The 19,695-nt window shown below is 40.2% G+C and overlaps 1 protein-coding gene and 1 long non-coding RNA gene across 3 annotated transcripts in view; one reads left to right on the top strand and one right to left on the bottom strand.

Moving 5' to 3' along the window:
- nlgn2a (neuroligin 2a) overlaps positions 1–19,695 on the bottom strand; it is a 261,113-nt gene that overhangs the window by 191,775 nt on the left and 49,643 nt on the right. The gene's annotated exons all lie outside the window — the stretch shown is intronic.
- Positions 15,635–19,695, top strand: part of LOC119617232 — a 7,730-nt gene continuing 3,669 nt past the window's right edge. Inside the window, exon 1 of the long non-coding RNA XR_005233455.1 lies at positions 15,635–15,671. This is a non-coding gene — a long non-coding RNA (uncharacterized LOC119617232). The remainder of the gene's footprint in view (positions 15,672–19,695) is intronic.

The following is a 19,695-nucleotide window of genomic DNA, read 5'->3' as shown; positions in this document are numbered from 1 at the left end:
CACACACACACACACACACATACACACACACACACACACACACACACACACACACACACACATGTTATGTCTCTCTATCTTTGCAGGGACTTTCCATTGACTTCCATTCATTTCTACACCCTAACTACAGCCTAACCCTGACCCTTAACCTAACCCTAACCATTACCAGTACACATCTAACCCTAAACCAAACCTAAACTCAATTCACACCTTAGTCCTAAACCTAACCCCTAACCCAAAAACATAATTTCTCCTCATGGGGGCCAGGTCCCCACAAGGAGCAGGTGGTCCTCACAAGGTAGTATGTGTTAGGAAAATTGTCCCCACAATGTATCAAATACAAGTGTACACACACACACACACACACACACACACACACACACACAGAAGCCTGAGGTGGCCTGAAGCCGTCTGGCAGTGGTTGGTTCGGAGCCTGTGGCTGGCTGTAAAAAGTGCTTGCTGGTGGCAGCTGCTTATTGCTGATGCTGTTTGATATCTTGGCTGAAGCCTTATCTTTTTTTTTTTTTTTTGGGTTGCCGCGTTGCTGCAGTTGCTCTGATATCTTGAAAGGCAGCTTGGTTTGAGGGAGCTGTCAATGCCCGCTCCCTTCCTGTCTCCCTCCCTCCCTCCCCCCTTATCCCTCCATCTCGCTCCTTCAATCTCTTTCCTCGCCCCCTTTTTAATCAACGAGATCAAAATCGTGCAGCAGGAGTGCAATGTTAAAATAATGGGAAAGATTTACTTTTAATTTTCAGCTAAACTGAGAAGACTCTCTACACTATGGCATAAATCATTAATTTCCTTCCTTTATAAATGAACATTTGAATCTGTCAGTGCATCAAAAGAGACATAAATTAAGTAAATAAATGTTCACGTTTCCTGCGTTATGTCCCAAAGCTGTCTGTTTACCCCGTTATCTTGTCTTCCGTAACACGAACAGCTGCTAAGATGCAAACTTATCAAATTAAGCCTCTTGTTTGTGCATCGTGCGACTGTTCGGGCAGCTGGAGAAAACGGGGAGATTGAAGTGTTATAGGTTCTCGTAAAAAGGCTTTTCCTATATTACTATCGAGTGTTTTCTATAAGTGTCAGTCTATTTAATGGAGAATAAAAGAAAGGCTGCCACGAGCTCAGCCCTACAGCCGAGCCGACCTGGGGGGAGCTCAGTCGAGTCATAACACGCTGACTTCAACACATACGTGTTGAACAGTGGGTGGCTAACGCAGCACATGGTGGAAAAACAGAGGGAAATCGACACGCGGCTCTCCTGGCAGAAAGGAAGTAAGAACAAATACCGCCTTGGAATGTTGTCTCCGCCGTCATCTTTTGTTTAATGACTGCTGGAAGCTACAAGCCATCAAGAAACCTTTTTAAAAAGTGGTTTCCGAGAGAATTATTTTAAATAAAACGTATTAAACAGGAAGGCGGTCTGTGCTAAACGCTATTAATGCGCTGTGAAGCTGAAAATGCCAGTATTAAATGGATTAACCAACTTCACGTTGTATGGTTGGAGGGATGGCTTTCTGACATAAGCTAATGACAAGATTAACACCAGTTTTATAGAATTACTATATAGTTTTTTGAGTATTTAAATGCAGCTCCTGATACTTTCAAAAAACATGGAGAGAGAAATGATTTTTTATGCTAAACGCTAACATTATACTAGGGTTTGGAAAGTCTCAATTTTAAGATAATTACACAACCTCCCAAGAGAATGATTGGGGTTTTTTGACATTAGCTAACAAAAGGATTAATACTAATTGTGAAAGAGAGTGAACAGTGATACAATCTGTGCTAAATGCTAACACGCTAGAACGCTAAAAATGTCAAATTTAATCTGATTAACGAACTTCTGGTTGGCCTTTTTTATCTGTTTATGACAAATATGAAGTATTATTAGTATTCCAGTGTAGTTTGTTTAGTATTTAAATAGTTTCCAGTAAAATACTTGTAACCAGCTGTAACAACGTTTATTCTTTAAATAATTCCCCAAGATGACATTAGTTGTGAAATGGAACTATATAAATGAACGAAACTGTATTAAACCGGTATGGTCTGTGCTAAATGTTAACATTAGTATGGTGCAAAAAAATCAATAATAAGCTGAATAAACAACTTCATGTGGCCAGAATTTGACAGTTTTCTAGTATTTAAAAGTGTTTTGTGTGCCTAATTGTTGTTCCCCACAGCATTTACTGCAGACATGGATGGATGGATGGATGGATGGATGGATGGATGGATGGATGGATGGATGGATGGATGGATGGATGGAGTAAATGCTACTAACATGATATGAATAACCAACCAATTAACCAACTTCATGTAGCCAGAATTTGACAGTTTTCTAGTATTTCAAAGTAAGTGCCTAAATGTTCCCCATAGAATTTACTACAGACATGGATGGATGGATGGATTAATAGTATTTCAATGTAGTTGTTTTTCTAGACTTTGCAATATAAATTACATTTTCTTTCCTCAATACAAAAAAAATGGTCCAAATATTGGTTTAGAGTAAAACCCAATCAGGGAGCAATCGTCTGTTTTTAAATTTTTAGGATACGCCAATGACTCGACATTGCATTTTAGTTAAATATGAAGACTGAAATGCCAGCAGTAAATTAACAATGTCTTAATATAATATTCACACCGGTGCATGCACCTGTTTTTATTGACCAATCTGAAAGGGCAGGGGTCCAACAAATGTCAACCACAGCAGACAAAACCAGAAAAAGCCAGAGATCCTGTCAAAAAGATTCATAATGTTGAAAAACAGACATCCGTATATATAAATATCTCTATCATTCATCGAGTCAGTATCTATCACAAATAAACAACCAGCTCTGCTTATTGTACATGAACAGCTATGAGCAGCCACTAGCATTGCTAAATATCATCCCAGTTTGGTTGTATTCATGCTGGAAACCCAAAAATGTCACCAGATAACTAATGTATATCATATGTCTGTCACTTTATTTGACCAATGCAGCTCCTATTTCCCATGAACTCCTAATGAAAATTATCTATGTACATCACCATGATGGTCACAGAAAGGACAGCTGTGTGGATTTATGTTCAATCTAACTGATGGATATCTACCACACAGCCGATTAAAATTCAGCAGGAACCATCAAACCTGTGGGCAGAGCCTTGTAATGCTTTAAATTTCCAAACTGCAGCTGCAGACAGGCTCTAAACAAAGTAATCAGTTGGTTAAGCCCTATCAGAGCACCTCGGGAAAATGAGAGGTAATGCCTCTAACATTTCTGTCCTCACTTCTTTTTCCAGCTGATCAAAAAGCCGTCACGCCACATTGCGCCCCGTAATGGTTTTTATGTCTGGACTCCTAGGTATTTAAATGAACAAAAGAAAATGTTGCCCTAGTCTGGAGCTGTGGGTAGTCTGTCTATATATGTGTGAGTGTCGGGATGGAGGGGAGTCTGCTCAGTCTTAGAGGAAAAAAAAAGCATCTGAACTGAATACTGACTCGTTCAAACAGAGGGATATTGAGGACACGTCAATAATAATCTGTTTAACTTCTCATAGAGCCTCATCAGCCATATGGTAGCTCGCAATTATAGGTTTTATTTCAGCTTTTTATTGCCTCTCTTGGTAAATAAGTAAAGGAGAGCTTAGAATTAATGTGAAAAAAGGCATTTCAAAGTTATTGCTTTCACTCCCCACAAATACAAACAACTGAATACCCAGGTTGGTGTTTTTGTGACTGTGTGTCAGTTTTTTGTTTTTTCCCCCCCATCAAAGCATTTCTATAAATAGCAGCAATGCCGCACGCCAGCTACGCAGCATAATGTGTTATATAACCTTGTCCAAATGCATTCAGAGACTACATCAGCAGCAGCAACTGCGCTGCTACCTGTTATACCGCTGCAAGGCTTGCTCCTTCCCTCTTCTTCCACATGCGTCGAAATGCAGATTACATGCTCCTCTTCATTATTCATGCAGCATTTCTGATTTTTACTAGAAAGTAGTCAGAGAAAAGATGGAAAGGGAAATGAAAGGAGAAGTGCCTATGAGCAATTTCCTGTAACTGTTGCTCTTAATTATGAACCTACTGAGAATTGTCGTCCAAACCCTAAATAATACCTGTCCAAACCTGGAAAAACCTGACAAGGAGCATTTAGAAATTTTAGAGCGGGGTTCTGTGGAAGTGTTATGAACTATTAATATCTTACCTGTTGTAGATAGCTCTTGAAACAACCTCAGTAACCTTAAATCCCAGATTAAAGAGCTAATGGCCAGTCTGAGTGAGGCTAAGGACAAAGTGAACTGATTGTGTCTTAAGACTCTAACTTATTTTATTTTGCTACAGAACTCAACTTTAAAAGATTTGAACTATCTCCTTAAAACCAAAAGAAAAGAATGAAGCAAAATTTTTAATGTGTTAGGTGCAAAAAAAGCAAATTATTAGAAAGGTTATTCGTTTCTGCAGTGTCCAAGTCTCTGTTAAATTGCATTTTTGTTGAAAATTTAAAAAAATTGATGGTATTTTTCTAACATGCATGTTGAAAAGTAAAGACTTTTTTATTATGAGAAACTAAACAGAGCAGAGCAGTTGAGGTAATAAGCAACAATATAATTATTTATTCAAAAACATGTAATTAGGTCAGTGTTTTTTTTGGGCTGCCCCCATGTGGCTTGAACAGGTAAATAATTTAACAGTTTTATCGACATGCTGGTGTAGATTCTCAGTCATCCAGGCCGTGGTAAATTCAAAAAAGGTTAAAAAAAACAAAAACAACTGGACTTCTATTCTAGTTGAAGACGTTTCGCTTCTCATCCGAGGAGCTTTCTCTTCTGGACAGGTTCACCTGCACCTCAAGGATAAGGGACACTCCTTTGAGGACCAAAATGTTCATATTTTGGACCGAGAAGACAGATGGTTCGAGAGGGGGGGTAAAAGAAGCCATCTATGTCAAAAAGGAGAAACCAACATTAAACAGAGGAGGAGGTCTCAGATTCCAGCTTTCAAAAACATATAATGGAGCTTTAGGCCTGATCCCCAGTCAGTTTCACTCCAATCAACAGAGTGGCCCATCAGTGAGTCAGACAAACAAAGACCCTAATGACCCTCTGTTGTTAGGAGAGTGAGAACAATTTGCAAGCAATCCAGCTTACATCACATCTCAGCTTTAAAAGCTCAACTCCACACTCTCTATTTCTGAACTGAGAAAGCTCCTCGGATGAGAAGCGAAGCGTCTTCAGATACAGAATAGAAGTCCAGTTGTTTTTGTTTTTTAACCTTTTTTGAATTTTATCGACCTATAAAAACGCGAACTCCGCCACGTTTGACTTGTCGACTCGTCACCAGCTGCCTATTTTTTTGGGGGGGGCAGAATTTACTTTGACTCAGAAGAAAAACATTTAGAAAAGCCTTTCAAGAATCACTGATTTTCATTTTATGTTCTCAGTGAGTCAGCACTTGGCGCGAGGATTAACTATCCATAAAACCCGGCGACGCGCCCAGCACTTCACATGCGTGGTCCGACATACTCGTCCACACACATCATTTCAACCCATCTTCATCACCCCATTGGCTGCTGCACGATTCCCCCACTTACCTTCACTGCAACGAGGCGGGTAAACATCCCCCCCTCTGCAGAGGAGAGGGGGGGATGTTTGGAAGAGCTGCGGTCACGGCTCGTCTGGAGGAAACGCAGCCTTTGGCGACATCTCCAACCGTTTAGCACCGAATTAAAAGACGCTGATAGGTGGGAACTACAAAGTAGCAAATGTCACGGCTGGATCATTTAGGAGTCGAACGGAAGCGACCTCTGACTTTCATTTGTGTCCCCATTTCCATGAAGAAATGCATATCACCCCTCACTTTTTATGCCGGAGTTGGAGTTGTAGCCATTTTGGTCAAACCTTGATAATAACGTTCACATGATATCAGAAAATCTCGTGCTCAGAGTAGGTGTTTTCAGCTACTACCAACCTGAGTTAATTATTCTTATCAAACACTAAAACAGCTACAGCTCAGTCAGTTTTACAGATAATCAGCCAGGATTTGGTGTGGTAGTAGCTGACAGTAATCCAAATCACATAATTAAAGCCCTGATAAATCGCAGGATATGCAAGGTGACAGTTCTGTATTCTTACAGTAACTCGAGTTTCATCCTAATTGAAATTTCCATATAGGTTTTGGGTAAAACCTGCAGGATTTTATAGTTTTTTATCAGTGTTTTCATGCAAAGTGTTTGTGTTTTTCTCCTCACACGCATTTATTGCTAATGAGAAAAAAGGGGGGATAGCACATAGCACATCTGATGTTGCATATTTCTAACATTTGACTTTTATTCCTGATGATTTTCGTCCTGCTGACCCCATTTTGCTGCCCATTCGTCGCCCTCTTTTTCTTCCAGTAAGCCCACATGAATCGCTCTCCACCTTTTCTGATTCCACCCCCCCCTCTCTCTCCCTCTTTCTGTTTCCTGTCGTTGTGGTTCAGCAAACACACAAAGCCCAACACCGACCGCAATCTGTTCAGCTGCACCTGGGCAGAGCCATGCACTCACACACACACACACACACACACGTGTCCATGACTACACACACCTCAGAGTCGATTCTCCACCTCACACTGGAGGCCTTGTGCTGCTGTGGCCATGGCAACCATTTTGATAAATGCACAGTGGACTCCTTAGCCTTTAATCAGTGTCACGTTAATGATCAATGATCAATTATTCAATCAAGGTCTCTAAAACACAAATTGTACGGTATACCAAAAGCTAAAGCTCGTCTATATGACCTAGTCTCTTTCTAGCCTCTGATTAAAATTAATATTAATGCCGCTGCTCGAAATTACTACTTTCCTTCTGCTGGTTCAGTTATAATTAAATTAGTAGCTAATTAAGCAGTTTTATTAGTTTAAATACATCTGAAGTCCAATAAAACAAAGCCTGGACCATCATAATATCTAAAGGCTGCTGGATACGCCTCTCTTTAACCTAAACATCCACAGCACACACGTCCTCGTTTCCAGACTCTCCTGGTAATTAAATTGAGTACTTGTAAATCTTACATTTACAGGCGAAGCTTAAAACGAAAGGACAGAAAGCATGTGGCCAGGATCAATAAAAACGTGTGTTTATTGGGTTGAGGCTCGGGTTTTGACAGCGCCTGGAACACTGGCATGTAATCTCATGCTGTTTTTTTTTTCCTCCCTCTCCCCGAAGAGCTGCAAACCTCCTCGGTCATGCCTCGGGGCCATAAAGAGGCATGCAATAAACAGCCGTCAATCCAGTTTGGGACTATTGACTGAGGATCAGGGAGATAGTGGGAGCTGGATGATTTGAAAGGGGGGAAAAAAAAAGCAGCAAATCCGTCTCACATTCTCCAGGTGGGTAGCCGTAATAAACTGATGTTTGTTTGTTTTTTTAGAACAGAAATAGGCAAAAAAAAATTTTCCTGAAGGGTTGCATTGACTTTGTTAACCAATCAAAAGGCTCCAGACTGAGAACAGTTTGCTACAACATAAAATATATATCAGATCATCTTTTATGCTGTTGTTTCTTGTGTCGTATCATATAGATGCAGATTTGGGCCGATTGAATGCTAGTTTTTAAGCTTATGCATGCTAACTGTTAGCATTGAGATGCTGATATTAAGTGCAAAAATGCATAATTTAGATAAATGAAGCCTAGGCGTAAATTCAAACTGGAAGACCTGCTTCAGCCTCACCTGCATCATCTAATCAGCCCATCAGCATCCGACTGTGCCTCCATCTTATCCGATCAGCGAGTAAGCCTTCGTTTAAAAGGACCTCATCTGTTCACCTGCCGAACTTCAGCCCACCTCCACCCCTAGTTTCCCAGCTTCCTCGAGCCTCCTTCCTGTCTCCGACCTCCACCACCAGTGTCCGGCCCGGGGAAGACGCCTCTAACTCTCAACCTTTGCTTCTCGACGAAGCACATTGCTGTTGACGGCGCTCGCATCTTCTGCCGAGGTCCGAGCACCAAATATCTTATGTCATTCTTGTCAAATAAAACCATTTAATTGCAGCTTTTCTTAGTCGTGAGTCTCTCCAGGTTGAATTATTAGTTAGGAGATTCTAGTTGCTAGCATCAAAATGCTAACAGGCTAATAAAGGAGTTTGTGTTCCAGCTGCAGAATACGAGTTATGAGCTGGTGCTGTGTTCGCCTCGAGCTTTATAAAGCTAGAAATGTCTGAGAAAACAACAATCCTCCATCTACATCATGCTTTGGCCAGTTTTACAGATATTGAGCTCAAACTTGGCGTGGTAGTAAGTGAGGATTGTCCTCAACACGTACTTTGAGTGCAACACGTTGGGCAACATCTCTGTTTAAAGACTTGGCACCACCCGAACTGCTGGAGGCAACAACGAGAAACTAATCACTTTGTGGACAGCTACAACTGATTAACTTTTGGATAATACAAGATGGCCGCCCAGCTGACAGACCTTAACAGAAAAATGGCTATAACTTACTCAAACTTACAGATAACGAGGTAAATTTCATGCGGTAGCAGCTGAGAGTCGTCGGCACGTAATCCGAGCATTAACACATTTTGTGAGAGTTGGCTGTGGCAGCCATCTTGAATTTAAACTCTGGCGTTAAAGGCAAGAAGCAACATGTATTCCTCCTGTATTTTATTTTTGAGATCATTGGAGTCTCTGAATCAGGATTTGAATGTCTTGAAGGTCTTGGTGATCCCTTAAATGTCTATTTTCAGACTTTCAGACTGGAACTCGCCATAAAACAAACTTATGCCGCCATCTTTGTTGATGTTTTTCGAACAGCTTCATATTTGCCAACGTTTGGCTGCTGGGCTGTTGTTTTACCTTTGTGTTGCAGAACATCTTAATCCAGTTTGGGGGACCTAATGGCAAAGTAAAATGTGTTCTCAATAGTATTGACGTGTTGGTAATCAGTTTATTCTGTGCAGGACTGAATGTTACCTTTCTGCTGAAGTATTGAACAGTAAAGAGTTTTCAATAGTATGGCCGCTCAATTAAAACACTGCCACATTTGTTTGTCCACTGCCCATTAGTCTCAACACCAATATTGATGCTTGTGATTATTCTTCAGCTAAATGCACCAACGGTCTCTTTAAACACAACCAAAGGGCCGTTTGTTAAAACAGGATTTTTTATTTTTTTTATTACTATTTGTGTAATGAATACGTGGCGTCTTGCTCATTTGTTATGCTTGGTGACTTTCCCAAAAGTAACCGAGCTGGAATGATAACAGAAGAATCTGGTGATTGAGACAAATTGAGGTCCGGTGCACAACGCAACAGGAACAATACATCAGCCACAAGCAGCAGGTATGCTGCTCCAAAGAGAATTGATGGTGAAAATAGTGAGGAATTTGTCCTCCCTTTCACTGCTGTGGCTGCTCTATGCCAACATGGCTGAGTAAGATGCAATAAAGTGTCCATAAAGCCTGGACTCAGGGCCTGAAACTACTGGAATCTGCTGGATTTTACGACAGATAAAAAGGGAACATCTAATCTTTAAAGTTGATATGTGCGTCTGCTTGTGCAACTTTATTTTTTACTGGGTTGACCCCCAGATTTATTTGCTTACCTTTTTGTTGTTAGTGTTTAGGTGCCTATGTATAAAGAACGAGTAGTAAAAATATGAAACCTTTCATCCCAGATTATCAAACAATATGAGCTTTTAAAATCCTAAAGCACCAAGTATCTGATATGACTAAAACTCTTTTACAATCTTGGGAAATATTCGAGAAAAATACCACAAATGCATGCTTTTTATATAAATAAAAAGACCCCAAAAAGCTGCAGAAATTAGAATATTAAAGATAAACTGTTAATACATTAATTATCATCAATACCAGAATTTAGCAGCAGCTCTGAAGCCATTTATATCCAGAAAGGCAGTCAGTATTTCCCACCGGATGATTTTTTGTTTTGTTTTGTTTTAAAATATAAACAGAAACCCCTTGTAACTGAATTAAAGCCGAAATAATTTCGCACACAACGCACAAACATGCCCTTGTGCTTTTGACATTCAATAAACTGAAGTCTTTCTATTAGTGGGCAAATTACAAGCTTCATCACCTACAGAGGTAATACTCAACACGCACATTGAAATGGTCACAAACAAATTAGGAAACATTAAAACGGCCGGCACAGCCCAGCTCCATGAGTGCATCGAGAACTTTAGTTAATGTTTCAGCTTTCAGGCTTTTCTCGGAGTCACTGGATAGAAACCACGACACCATGATGTTCAAGATAATCCGATCCAACATTTTTTGTATATCTAATAGGTAAATTTGGAGATTTGTGTTTACATGTATTGATAGTTTGTATTGTGCATTGTAAATGTGTGTTGTGAGGATTTTTTTCCCTTTTTTAACACCTTTTAGAATAACTAAAATGGTGATCTTAAAGGCCTTTGGCTTATTTTTCCCTCCATAATGGGAGGAAGTAATTACCAACCAATACACCTCTATATACCATTACAGTAAGAGCAGCAATGGTTCTCCCCATTCTTATAAAATGGGGGTGCAACTTGCATTTTTGCTACCCCACCTTTTGGATTAAAATAGCATGTAATCATTTGCAGGAACAAGATAAATGCATGTACTTTAACCATTCTAATTTTACATTTTTAGTTACAAACTAAAACAAATATAAAACAAATGCTAAATGTGACACCCCCGCCTTCAGTCACTTTTGAGTTGGTTCAGTCCAACTAAGTTGGTACAGCCGTAGCCTCGAGTTCAGGGGTGGGCAACCCTGGTCCTGGAGGGCCACCATCCTGCAGGTTTTCCTTGTTTTCCTGCTCCAACACACCTGATTCAGTGGTTAAATCACCTCTTCATGTTCTGCAGAAGCCTGTTAATGACACTGATTCAAATCAGGTGTGTTGGAGCAGAGGAACAAGTAAAACATGCAGGATGGTGGCCCTCCAGGACCAGGGTTCCCTTCCCCTGCTCTAGTTCAACAGTTAGTATTCAGCTGTGGAGCTGAGAAAGAAAGCTAAAATGTTTGTTTGTTTGTTTGTTATTTAAGTGGTTAAGTGTTTTTGACTATAAATCAGACAGAATGGAGTAAAAGGTTGGAGCGATGATATGCTATTTAAGATCGTAAGGTGTCCACAAAAGCTAACTGGTTGTAGATGTACATCCAATAATTACTTTGAGAAATTCAATGAAATCTGTCCACTGGTTTATGACACACACACACACACAGTTACACACACACATACACACTTGATCACCTTCCATTTTATGGTAGCAGAAGATTTAAAATAAATAAATAAATCTACAGGGATTCAAACTTATGTTGGCTGTTAAGCGCTCCACCTATCCCTCTGCTCCAATCAGGCACATATCAAAAAGACCACTAATATACAGTAAAATAGTGTACAAGATATTTTCGATTTTGTTTACCCATTTATTAAAGGGGGAAGAGTTGATGTGGTGTGACCTGAAGACAGTCAGTGTAAATCAGGGGTGTCAAACTCCAGGCCTCGAGGCTCCGCTGTCCTGGACGTTTTAGGTTTTTCTGCTCCAACACACCTGATTCAAACGGTTTAATCACCTCCTCACCAAATCATCAGGTTCTCCATTTAAACCAGGTGTTTTAAAGCAACAACACATCTAAAACATGCAGGAGAGCGGCCCCCGAGGAATGGAGTTTGACACAGGCCTTGGTACTGTTAGTTAGTCTCTTGGTACCTTTAGTTTAGCAGTTTATGTTAGCTTATTTATCTTAGTAATTATTATGTTGGCTGTTTAGCGGGCTTTTTGTTACTTTTAGTCATGTTGTACCATTAGCTTAGCATTGTCATGTTTCAGTTTATGTTAGCTTATTTAGCCTTCCTGCACATTTAGTTTAGTTTATCTTAGCTCATATTTTGACTGTCTTAGCCTGATTGTTGTTTAGTTCAGCTTTAACTTTATCATGATTTAATTTAGATTATACATGATTGATCTATATTTGATTATGATGTTTGCTGTATTTGATCATGTACCTGATTGTTGTTTCTGTGTTGTAAAGCACTTTGAATCGCCTTGTTGCTGAAGAGTGCTATATAAATAAATTTCACTTCACTTCACCCCTGGTGTAAATGGCAGCCCTGTACTGATCTTGACAACAGCTGGTCAAAACCTTGACCAATAATCTCTTTCTCAATGAATACCTATAACTAAATTAATATCTACAACTGCACTCGGTGTCAGAACTCTGTTGCTCATTGGAAGAAATAGACACGCTGTCCAAAAATCTAACTGAATATTCCTCCCATCAAGGTCAACAAAACTTTCGTTACTGACTTCAAGGGTCGAACCCAACCACTGCAGCTTCTCAGCACAAGCCACGATCGAGCCAGCCTCGCTCGTGCACGTATGCGAACGCGCACAAATGCACAAATAAAGATGTGTTCGTCATACTTGAAGTTAGCCCTCTGAGAACCCACATGAGCACATGTTTGCATATCTTTGTTGGCACATGGCACGTCCTCCGGCAAAGTTGCCCTTTTCGCCCGCTCCCGTGCACGTCGGGCAAAAATGTCTCATTGAATATTAAAAATGTGCACCGATGTAATGATGACAGAGACCCAGAGCATGCCTCTAATTATTCAGGCTTCCACCTCTGAGTCAATGAGGCTCCCGAAGGGGACGCGGTGCCTTCCACGATAACTCCTCATCTCCCTCTTCCTCCATCTCTGCTCTTCGAACGCTGATGAGCTGCAAAGTCCCCCTGCCTCCTCGCTCTCTTTAAGACTGCCAGTCTCCAAATTACATTAAACGCACGTTGCCTGTTTATTTATAGTAAATTGGTGTAGTCGGGAAGCAGAGTGTGGAGCAGTATGGCAGAGCAATATTTAAATGACTGTGTCACCCTGCTGTTAGATGTGGAACGCCGCCACAGCTCTGGCACGAGGCTCAGCTATGAATATGCAAAGCAGCTACTCTGATGTGTAATTTACACAGATGCAGATGTGAATATATACATAGAGCTATATAAGTAAGCAAACGGGGAAGTGAAGGAAAGCATTTTGCTAAAATGATCCCTCGCACTTTGCTAGAAAGCAGCTCAGAGTGCTGCAGAGCTGAAAATAGACACATGGAGCTCTGCTGAATAAAAGATGACAGGACGGCACAGCCATGCAGCCACCGAAGACATCCTGGATGCATGTGTGTGCTCCGCTGGTATGTTTGTTTCTAGCACTTTATGTGTCCAAGTGCATCCCAAGGTGTTTGTCCTCAATTTAAAGTGACCTTTTTCCTTCCTAAACATGCAAAAATAATATAATTAAAGACCTAGCATTCCTTGAAGGAATGTTTTGGTCAAATTTTGTAAATTACATTATGAGAAATCTCACGTGACATTGCGAGATCTCTACATCTGCTTCAATTCAGTTCAATTCAAAAATTCTTTATTAATCCCAAAGGGAAATTAAATGTTGTTGGAGCTCACAATCCTGGTTTTGTTAAAGAGTTGATGGTTGTGGGCAGAAGGGTCTCTTGTAGCGGTCTGTCCTGATGTGTCCTCGTGTCCTCAAAGAGCTCCACCAGGTGAGCCTCGCTGGCCTCCTGCGGAGCCATGACGGTCGAGCTCTGGAAGCTCAGGTCGGTCTTGAAGGTCTGGGTGATCTTCTGGACCAGGTGCTGGAAGGGCAGCTTCTGGATGAGCAGCTTGGTGGATCTCCCTGAGAGCCACGGTCCCGGGTGGGGGCGCTGCGGGAAGCTTTGGTGGCGAGCTGCTTCCTGGGAGCTTCACCTCCGGTGGATTTACGGGCGGTCTGCTTGGTTCTGGCCATGACCGGACTTCAGGGTTCTTCACATTTAACACCTGTTGTCATGGTTACGCATCATAACAAAATGTCCAAAAGTAAAAAAGGTTTCAACAAAAATCCTTCTAGCTGCACAGCATCCGATACCAGAGGAAATAATCATCCAAAAAAAGTGATTTACATCCAGAAAAGAAGAGGAATAACATTTTCAAAAGCAATATCTCAGAATGAATGGAACAGAGCCGCTCCAACATGCAGCCATCTTGAATTCTAGAAGCTTGAGTGTGTGTAGCAGAAAAAGTGGGTTGGCGCCAACAAATAGTGATAAAGATTGAAGCAACAATCTTGCACAATGAGTTTGGGGTTTGTCTTGTGAATGACTCTCAGCTACAACCACCATGATTACCTCCTACAAGTGTCAGTAAAGTTTTTCCAGTGGCTCATGAGAGATTTTGCTTAAAGACTCGAGCAAAAGCATCATTCGCCTTCACCTTTCGGTGGAGATCAATAAATATATACAAAACATTTCAAACTGTCTCTAAAAGCGCCTGCATGCTCGATTAACTCCTTTTATCTTCAGCTGACCAAAGAATTTCGTCCGAGGGAGCTTATTTTTTATTCTTGCTAAATTAAAATCTGCATCAACGCAACAGGAACTCAAAGAGGACGTTTCGTTATTCATACCTAGCTTCTATTTCATGACTCTCCTGCAGATTTTGTGGCCAATTTCTCACCAGCACTTGAGAGGATGAAGAGTTTATCTGTTCCTCTTTACACGAGTTGCGAGTCGGCTGAGCTGCGAACTTGAAAAGCAGCGTGAGATGACGGCGGCCGCTACCCGTTCGGCTAATCTGTATGCTCTCCGATAGGGAGGCTTAAATCCTCCAGTCTGCCTGCGTGCCGGGGAAAACAAAGGCTTCACCTAATAACAAATCCTCGCCATATTTCACACGGTACTTTGATTTTGCTTTTGTTCCCCGGGCACGAACTCGCCGGCTGCACTGGGCGGCAGATCGTGGAGGGGGGGGGATGATTGGAGTCAAAGGACAGAAATGGAGAATGTGTTTGTTTATTGACCACACATTAAGCAGATAATTGAGCCAATATTTGTCTGTTTTTTCTGTCATGACGGTATCTGAATCACCTGTTCTCTCTGATGTCAGTTCTGCCGACCACAAACGGTAACTATTGTTTAAAACGAGGTTAGTTTAGGGTTATCCTGGGGATTATTATTGTAGACACACTGAGCACCATTACAATGTGTGCTTTTCCTTTGTGTGGGAGAATAATAACATACACCAGGGTATTCAAAAGCAGCAATGATATTGATTTGAATACAGTCCTTAAAAACTCTGCTGCAAATTTAATCTGACTGTGCATGAAAAAGTTTAAATTATAGTTATGTTCGTGCATGAATGGTGTTCTTCCTGCAGCGGATCTGTATTATTTCCTTTTAGCAACAGCTACTGTTTAAGACAACAAAATAAACGACAACTCAGCACAACTTGCTCCCTCCACCATTAGTGAGTGAGGTGTTCGTTGATAAAATTAGCTGCAAGCAGTGGCGGCTGGCCAATAGAGGGCGCTAGGGCGCCGCCCCACCACTCACATTACCTTGAATAAGACGTAAAAAAAAATTAAATAGTATATTAAATATATTACAAAATATATGTATATATATTTTTAGTTGTGTAAGATTAATATTTTGTAGTTAATGATAAGTAAAGTTGTTGTCTGATTGGTGACGTATTTCCGCCCCGGGGCGCAAAAATCTTTGTCCATAGACTCTCGTTAAAAGTTGCACATGCGCAGTAGCTCCTCTTCAGTACAAGAGATAGGACGGAGAGCTGACTCCGCCTCCCGCCACGGGCTGACGTCACATCCTGTCTGTCAGAAAGTTCGCCTGATTGAAAAGTCGAGCCGCGGGTGAGCTGCCTCTTATTCAAAGACAGCAATAAGTTCATTACGTGACTAAGTTACATAAATAAGTTCATAGTTAATAATTAGTTTAAGAAAATTGATGCTAAAATCTGTTAGAATGTTTGGTTTTGAATTCTAATCGGAGTGAGACATCCGATCTTCGTGCAGAATACGTGACGTAGTGAGTGCTCTCACCATAAAACAAGCTTTGACGTATTTTCTCCGGTAAAGTTTAGAAAAATAAGGGAGAAAACAGGTTTTATAAACGCTAAATGTGTCCTACAGACCTCCGTCTTTGCAGGTATTGGTGTTCAGGAAGCACTTATGCATTTATATGTACATTATAATGTTGCTTTTGTTGTTTTAATTCATGTAAATACACTGGTGTGATACGTATCACATAATAGACATATACCAAAACCTTTGGTATATGTCTATTTTGGATTTATAGCCCCCCCTGGAGAAAACTCCACAAGCCGCCACTGGCTGCAAGTGTCTTCGGTGTCAGGTTTCTTAGAAAACATTTATAAAAATGTTGTTCATTTCCCTCGCAGATGATATTGCTAGAAAAGTTAATGTTGTTGAAGCTGTGATGGAGGCAGCCATCAGAACTGACTGGACGATGTTACGATATTATATTACAACGCTTACTTTCCTGTGTGTGCACTCCAAGCACGCTTTAGAGGCAGGTTCAGCTCTGAAAGGTTGTATTTATAAGCAGATTTCTAAAACCACAACCTTCAGAGGGGAGATGCTGGTTGTGTAACAATCAGAGCTCGTGTCCCGTCTTCTTCTGCTGTTGGAAACTGCAGGACCCAGTTAAAAGATAAGAATCGTGTGAATGAACATCGTAATCTGAGGTGTGTTTTAATTCTGCTATGGGAAATGTCCCATTTATTTACATGGAGGAGCCGGGACCTAAACTGTGTTGAAGCTGGTCCCGTTCCTGCTTAAACTTTCTCCTACAGTCAATGGTAACAACACAGGAATGTTGGAAACCACACGTGTCAAACTCAAGGCCCGCGGGCCAGATCCGGCCCTCTGTAAAATTTCACCCGGCCCCCCAAGATGACGTTTAGATTTCATCAGGTCAGAATCAGAATCGCCTTTATTGTCATTATAATTTGCATTACAATGAAATTTGGTTTGCTGCTCCAAGGTGCTTGCTTTTAGACACAATAAAATAACAAGAGGAGGGCAGACCATACAATAGATATACAAGTTGAAAAGTATGTACAGAAGTTTCTGTATATTCAAATGAGGAATGGGGAATTTTGCGGAGAGTTTCTGTGTATACAAATGAAGAGGAGGAATTTTACAGTTTATTTTCTCCATAGATTGTAATATTGCACATATGAAATATTCCTCAAAGTATGTGACTTGAGATGTATTGCACACATTTGGTATTGCACATAGTTTTAGGGATCTACTTTTTGTTGCCAACATTTATTTAATTATTATTCAGTTCCCTAATGGCTTTAGGGAAAAAGCTTGAAAAAACCCCGCTAGTCTGGTTCAGATCTAGTCTCTGATCCTTATTTAGCTTAAAAAAACTGAGCCTAATTAGTGAAGTTTTCTCCTGACAGTGACTTAGAAGCCAACAATATATAGTTTTAGTTTCTGTATGATCAGGTTTTTGTTGAAAAATCTGTTTTAATGTAAAAAATTAATTTAAAAGCTGAGTGAGGCGTAAGAAATGACAGCTAATGATGAGCTTTTTGAAGTTTGATCTATTTGTCTGTGTTCATTAAAGTCTGTTTGCTCTAAATTCTGTATAATCTGTAACTGGGAAAAAGTCATTGATATTTCTATATGAATGATTTGACATAATACATCTAAAACCAAGGTTAATTTATGTAATTTTTAATAAATATTGATCGTGATTGGGCCTTGGCCAGGACCAAATTTTTAATTTTGGCCCCCTTGCGTCACTGGGTTTGACGCCCCTGCTGTAAACCTTTTGTTTGAGTCCTTAGTTTCTTATTTATTTATAAATCATTGCTCCGTTATGCGCTAACGATAACAAAAATTCTGCATTTTTATTCAAAGAAAGTAAGGTTGAAGTACATTAGAAGCATTTAAAATCTCCTGGAAAATGTATTAAAAAGATAAAACCCAAACCTTTCTGGGCAGACGGTGATAAACTTATACTGCGGTGTAATTTAAAAAAGGCTTAACGATATTTAAAAATGGATACTGTCCAACCTTTAACGACCACAATCATCTGCTAGCATGTTTGACATGTTTGTGATCATTTCTTTAGCATCGTGCTAAAATCTCTTGCAGGTTGAACGACAGAAACACTGATAAGAATATTTAAGAAAGATGAAAAAAAAAACATTAACATTGCCAAAATGAGCTGCAAAATGGACGGCAACGTTTTTACTACACATTTTCCTCAGCGCTTTAATGTCTGACTCTTAATTTGCACGGATTCCACATGTTTCTTGGCATGTCGTAAGACTTTCTGTCCTAAAGCCGGGATTGTAAGGCTTCCTCCGTGCTCTTAGAGCTGCAAACTTTCAGCCCAAAAGATTTCCTTGCATCAGAAAAAGGCGAACCCTGGCTTGATGCAGCCTGAAGCTAAAGGTTGGAGTTTATCCTTTGAGTTGAGAACAAGAATCAGCAGCTCTCCGACCAGCCATTTATTTAGGCTACAGTGCATTTTAAATGGAGGTTACAGTCGTTAATCAGCTGTTCTGGTCATTTAAGGATACTGGAGCTCAGCTCAGTATCTAAACTCAAAATAATGTACAAAACGAAGATCAGCAGAGGCTGTCGGGATAAAAAGGTAATAAAGCAGATGTAGTTTCAAGGCTGACAAAGCTTAATTTCCAACACATGGCTGTGCAGGACAACATAAGGTCATTTATTTTCTTCATTAATTTAAATACGACATTTTTGTTAACTTAACAACCAAATGATTCACCCAAACAGTGATGACCTCCTTTTTAACGTATAAAAAGAGGAGCAAACCTTCAGGAATCTGTGCAGAACTTCTTTTAAAATAAACTATATGGTTTTATCTGTTTTATCAATTTACCATACCTGAAGGTCAACATCTTGTATGTGTATCAATTCTTGTGTAAAGACAAAGATTTTCTCTGTAAGTAAGAAGGATTAAAGCTTCGTACTGAAGGAGTTACAAGTTATTTTTGGTAGTTTTTAATTGGACTGTTATTCATAAAACCCCCCAAACAGATGTAAAATGAGACGAAAGGAGTTAAATTATTCAAAAACATAAAAATGATTAAATGAAAATACCAGGCTTCCGTCCAACGGCCACATGTTGCAAGATGATAAAACACCTCCTGAGCCTCTGAACAGATTTTAGTGAAGCTCTCAGAAAGTAATCACTCAATGTATATCTGCATCTGATGAATGTTTGGCCACCGCAGCTAATTGATAACAGTCAAAATGGCAATAACTCAGTCGATTTAACAGATACTGAGCTAGAAATCTGTGTTTTAGGAGCTGAAAGGGATTCGGCACTCATGCTCCAAGAAGTTTGGCATCAACCTTGTGTCTGTTAGCAAAATATCTCATTAGCAACAGGGTGGATTTTAATAAAACCTTCAGGAAGTAATCGTTGGGTGTGCATCTCCAGCTCATCAACATCTGAAGTCAATCCATTCCAACTAATCAATCGTAGCCAACTCGGAAACATCTACAGTATAAGTCAGTTTTAGAGAGATTGAGCTAAAACTCGGTGTGTTGGTAGCAGTCAGTCATCCCTAACAATACATCCTCATATCAACACTCAGGTCTTCTGGTTCTGGTCTACTTTGTATCCCCAGAACCAAACATGGAGAAGCAGCTTTCAGCTTCTATGCACAATCAATCTGGAACAAACTCCCAGAAAACTGCAAAACAGCCGAAACAGTAAATTCCTTTAAATCAGGGCTGAAAACTCACCTGTTTAGAGCTGCCTTTGATTAGTAGTCAGGTGTAAAGCTGCTCTGAACAAAATATCTTATTATATGTTGACCATCTCCTTATGACTATTAAGTGTATCTGCTTGATTTTTTTT

Source organism: Kryptolebias marmoratus, linkage group LG7 (assembly GCF_001649575.2).
Source record: "Kryptolebias marmoratus isolate JLee-2015 linkage group LG7, ASM164957v2, whole genome shotgun sequence".
NCBI lineage: Eukaryota > Metazoa > Chordata > Actinopteri > Cyprinodontiformes > Rivulidae > Kryptolebias > Kryptolebias marmoratus.
Note: the sequence above shows the minus strand (reverse complement) of the source record. Positions and strands in the feature narration are given on the sequence as shown.